Here is a 6,165-nt window from a genome sequence, read left to right as displayed (position 1 = left end):
GTTTTGCTCACCCTGCCCGTCACAGCTGTACAGTATGCCACCATCTCAATGTGGAATCTCAGAGGAATGGAAATCTAACCATCTTTTCACGTGATGCAATAAAACTCAAGTAATTGATATATGCTCATATCAGTTCTTCTACACTCTACTAATTTCACTGGAGAGATTTGAGATTCTAATTATAGTAACAGCAATAGCTTGACTAATGGTGCCTAAATTTAATCACTGTGTAAATTAGACATTAATATTAATAATTTCTTGGTTCAGAAGCATTTGTTGCTCATTGTAAAAATTGACAGGTGTCATAATTTGCCCTTGACAGTTATCAGATCCTAACTACTCAGAAGAAAGTCATCCGTGCTTGTTTAAACAGTGACATCAACTGCTCTCTAATTTATAGGAATAAGATAAGGTGAGAATATAATTAGGATGTTAAAAAAATGAATCATGCAAAATTGTTTTGCTAGTTCCTGAAACTGTTTCTCATTGTCTCAGTTAAAGCTGTTTTTCACTTCCAAATTTAAGCTCGAAACAGTTCCTAATGTCTGCAGAAACTACACATGCTGTTTGCATTGTAATGGAGGCACCCCCAGTCATCTTGCGATGGTGTGGTGATTTGTATGCAGACATGAAGAAAATACATACAATACATGACCCACTGGACTTGAGAATGCTCTGAATCCCCATACATACTTTCATATTACATTCAATTTGATTTTGAAGAATTTTGACAGCTATTTGAGCCCACATATAAGTAATACCATAATGCATGAATTCATTCATCAAACTTCTTCAAATGTAACTTCTCCCATAATGCCTCCTTCTCCCATGTCTCCTATTACACTGTGGAAATGTGCCTTAAATGGGTCCTCTGAAACCAACTTAAGTTAAAAGCATGCATTCTGAACATATGGAAATGCACATTTCTACTTACATTTGCATGATGACCTGTGATTTATGTATCGAGCAGAGCATGTAGCAATTATTTCATCATGCATGCAAAGATGCTGAAATCAATATAAACTCAGCGAGGGATGGATGAGGTATTTTCTATAAACAGATCATTGTTAGAGGTAGAGTATCACTTACGTTACTAACTATTTAACATCCCAAAGTTCTGTACGGCAAGCTACAGAATTGTTCATACTTCATATGGTGTGAAGAAAATAAAGCTTTCAGAAAGGAAAGGTCATCAGTTTGACATATACAGAGAAGCAAATTCATTAATTTGCCATTTGTGCCAGAGATAATTTTAATGGAGACTAAGTTATCACTAGTGATATTATATCAAAAATACCCCAAATGTTCTGGATGCTGTTCTGTGAACTGCAGTTTTGGTGCTAATGAAAGTCCCATCTTTCAGATTAGGGTTGGGAGAATTTCAGAACAGGTTCCTTTAAGAATCTTGATGGTGCTGAAGGTTCAACCTGACAGTCTCCACCAAGTGAGATGAATAGTCAGCTAAAGTGTCAATACCCTATACCAGAAGCACTGATGATATGTCAGATGTGCACTGACTCACCATGGGTCACTGGCCTGCTCTCTACAGCTGTTTAGTTTGACAAATATCTTCCTGCTTCTCAACACTAGTACACCTGATACCACATGGCAGGTACAGGATGCCATCTGCTTAAGATGGTTCCTATTAGGAGAACCTGGCGCTCTGAAACAGTAATCTCCCAAACTCATTCAAACTCAAATTCAACCCAAATTCAAAGCAAGAAAATGATTGAACAGAATTTGAAAGACGGAATACTCACAGAAGAAAATGCTGCATATCAAATTAAAACCTTTGAATCATAACACTTTAATAAATATTGTGCTTCATTTATCTTTCGTTCACGTCTGGGTATAAGCATCTATCACGGAACACCATGTTAGCTTTGGAAAAACAAAAATCTAGGATATAATAACAGGCAAAGAAGGATTGCATAAATCCTGGTAGTTACAGCATGATTCTGATGAGCTTTAGTGTGGTCCTGGGCACTGCCCAGCGACAACTCACAAGGAAGAGCTTGTGTACCGTCATTAAATCTGGGACTGGTTTGATCAGCCCACACACCATATGACGCAGGCATCTTGAGCCTGTAAAAACGAGAAGATAAAAAAATACTGACATGCTATGAGAATTTTAATCCATGAGAAATTAAAGCTATGTCTGTGATCATTACGATTCATTTGAGGATCAAAAGTTCAAATTTAATTAGATATCATGGGTATTGCAATATCCAATTTTCTTTTTTTTTTTTTTTTTTTGGGGGGGGGGGGGGGGGGGGGGGTAAAGACATCACTAATGCATCAGTCGTTTTCTCTGCTTATATGCCAGTATGTGAGCTCAGTCAAAGCCTATTTGCCATCATTAACTAAATATATACACTCTGATCAACCACAACATGATGACATTCAAGCCCACCCTCTAGCTCCCCCAAACCTCTGTAGAAGCGTCCACTTCTGTCGTTACTCCCGTTACTTTTCTTATGAGTAAGCAGTATAAGTATGATGGCTCACCAGACAACTGTCGAGTACTCATGCGCCAATGTCATTTTTTATTTCAGTTGTACCTCACTTAGTGTCGATCACATCAAAAAAGCTTTTTGTTACATCCCGCCTTACTGACAATGCTCTTCACCGGGCTAACGCTGGTTAGAATACTACCCACAGTTCTACTCATAAGAACGTCCACCCACATGTAGGAGAAGCTTATTGAGAGTTACTTCCTCCGCTCTGTTATTGGTAGTGGGTCAGTAGCTGAGCATGCTCGTCAGACCCACATTAAGGCAGCTAATGTACTGTAGGAGCTGGACTGTAAAGATGGTCTCAACCTGCACCAGCTCATTACTCTGGCCATCAGGTTAGACCACTTCCTTAAGAGTGAGGTTTCTGTCAATTTTTTCTTTCCTCCTCCCATCAGCTATTTTTTACTTTTGCCAATTGCGTCTACTGGAATCTCTCTGGACTATTTCTCTTGGACCGAAAGCCTGACATTTAACACTATTGGCTAGCGACACACAAACACTCTCATTCTTTCTTCCGCCCTTTCACTCTTCCAGCCTCACAGCCTTGGTGAGAGACTTTCCACCACTTGCTAAGCTGCTGTCTATAAATATGATTTGTTGGGTACTTTAATTACTTTCCTTCACTCGGTTGCTGGGTTTGGCGCTGTTGGGTTGGGTCATGTGGTGAACGGTCCTAGTTTTAGTGTATTTAGTGTACTTCTGTTAATATATTGCTCTCCAACATCATGTGCTAATTTGCCGTCTAAGCTAAATTAATTTCTCACAGTAGCCTCATCTACTTCCTCTGCTGTTATGTTGTTTTGCGGCTTTAATTTTCGTGTTGACTCTAGCTGTGCACTTTCTATTGAGCTACTGGATCTTTTTGATTGTTGTGGACTCACTCAGCATATCAGCGTCCCCACTCATACTCATGGAATCTCATGATCTGGGTTAGACCCGTCCTCATTGGCCAATCACAGGCCTATCTCCACCTTCCCCTTCCTGGCTAAAGTCATGGAAAGAGTTGAAGCTGAGCAATTACATGACTTTCTATCAGGCAACAATCAGTATGAGCCCTTGCATCCTGGTTTTCACATTGTGCACAGCACTGAAACTGCTTTCATAAAAGTATGCGATGATTTGCAGATGTTAACAGATGCTGTATTTCTTAACATCCTGGTTCGCTTTGATCTCTTGTCTGCCTTTGATACCGTTAATTATGACATCCTCATTTCCTGACTACCATCTGTTGGTGTGGCCTGGCATACTAGCATCTGCACACGAACTATCTGAGACTCATTGCTGATTAAACAGAAGTATTATTAGTCAGAGCCAAATCACTTTCCCATGTTTCATACTTCTCTGTTGGTAGAGTGCTCCTCTATCAAGCCAACACAGCCTGCTAACACCTTTGGCACTCTCACACTTACCTTTGACCACACCACAACTGTATTTTTCCATCTGTATAATATTGCACTCTTACACCACCATGCTTAGTGGTAATGATGCTAAAATGCTCTCTTGATTTGACAAATGCAACTCTCTTTTTTATGGCCTTCCTATCAAACTAATCAATCATCTCCAGCACATCAAAACTCAGCAGCTAGAATGTAACAAGTGCGACGTAAATATTACACCTGTCCTTTGGCAGCTGCACCGGCGATATGTCACCTGTCAGATAAACGAAAACATTCTTCTTTAAACCTTCAAAGCATTACGTGGTTTGGTCTCTGTTTATCTTCATGATGTTATTGTCCCCTACCATCTTGGACACTTAGATCTTCTAACAGTGGACTTCTCATTGTCCCTCAAACTAGACACTCAACCATGGGAGGCAGAACAGGATGACAGAAAGAAGATCCAGTGGCCGGTTCCGACTACCAAAGAAGTTACAGAATTTTCTAGGTATTTGCCATTTGTTGACAATTCAGCAAAGACTGTAGTGGCAGGCTTCTCTCCCTACTGCCTACGTTACTCCTGCAGAATGCGACTACCATGTGGAGTATAGAGTGGAGGACCCGGGTATACCAGACACCTCCTGGCACAGGTAAAGACTGTGTCAATAAAATGGGAGACTGATGAAGAGATTGATGAGGAAACACAATGCATTGAATAGGTTTTACTGAAAAATAAGGAGATGAATGACTATCACTGAGTGTTTGAAAATAGAAAACTTCTCTTTTGCTGACTTACTGCCATTCAATTAATCAAGTGTTGTTGCCATTCAAGTATTGTCGCCATTCAACTCTGCATAGCAAATGGTCTTTCTGTTGTTGATGTAGATTGTAGTTGCTGACCTGGTATGTTTCTGGTTTAGATCTGGGCTGGGGTTTTTTGTCATTGTGTTTTTTGGCTGTCTTGCGGGTTCAGCTCTGGTTTTCACCCTCGCTTTTGTTATAAATATGGTTCTGGATTATCCCACTATTTCTAAAGTGTCTTATTACATCAGCAAGCATTTGATTAGTTCTGTAATGTCATGCCATGCCTCAGTGGCTCTGAGCTGTTGTGATAACATGAAGGGAACCACACAATATTAGGTAGGTGGTTTTAAAATTATGGCTGATTGGTATCTCTCTATTCATTTTTGCTCTGGCCATGTGTTATGTTGTGCTACCTTGACTAATAGACTGACAAGCCAGGAAAAAAATTAGATTCGATCTCCATTGCTTCGTCTTTACTGTGTGGTGTCGTGGGCAAATTTGGGTATATATTAATAACATATTATTCATACTTGCTGACATACATTTTTTTTGCCTTGTTAAGGAGTTAATAGTATGTCTGTTTAAAGCGAGTGCTTTTTAAAAGTGAGCAACAGCCATTTTCAGAAGAAAATGACTATCTTGGAAGATTAGCAGAGAGCAGATGAAAGAACTGCCTGCAAGTTTTCTAAAGGGAAAAGCACTTTGTTATTACTGCCTCCTTATGCTCACCTATTAGCAGATGAATGACCGTCGAGGAGAGCTGTTAGTAGTTGGTTGACATGCCAAATCAAGGCAATGTTAGAATTGATTATCACAGAAGAGTTGAGCTATTTGCTGTATGCAATATTTAATATATATATTTCTTATACACTATATTGCCAAAAGTATTCGCTCACTCATCCAAACTATAGCAATCAGATGTTCCAATCACTTCCATGGCTAGATGTATATAAAATTAAGCACCTAGGCATGCAGACTGTTTTTACAAACATGGGTCGCTCTCAGGAGCTCAGTGAATTTCCTCATGGAACTATCCAGTCATGAAATTTCCTCGCTCCTAAATATTCCACAGTGAACTGTCAGCTGTATTATAAGAAACTTGAAGTGTTTGGGAACGACAGCAACTCAGCCACAAAGTGGTCGGCCACGTAAACTGACAGTGACATAGTGCGAATAGGTCACCAACTTTCTTCAGAGTCAATCACTACAGACATCAATTAGACACTACAATTTCAATTTAGCTCAAAAACAGTGCGCAGAGAGCTTCATGGAATGGGTTTCCATGGTCGAGTAGCTGCATCCAAGCCATACATCACCAAGTGCAATGCAAAGCGTCAGATGCAGTGGTGTAAAGCACGCTGCAACTGGACTCTAGAGCAGTGAAGGTGCCTTCTCTGGAGTAACGAATCATGTTTCTCTATCTGGCAATCTGATGGATGAGTCTGGGTTTGGTGGTTGTCAGGAGAACG

The sequence above is a fragment of the Brachyhypopomus gauderio genome, chromosome 2, assembly GCF_052324685.1.
Source record: "Brachyhypopomus gauderio isolate BG-103 chromosome 2, BGAUD_0.2, whole genome shotgun sequence".
Lineage (NCBI taxonomy): Eukaryota > Metazoa > Chordata > Actinopteri > Gymnotiformes > Hypopomidae > Brachyhypopomus > Brachyhypopomus gauderio.
Note: the sequence above shows the minus strand (reverse complement) of the source record.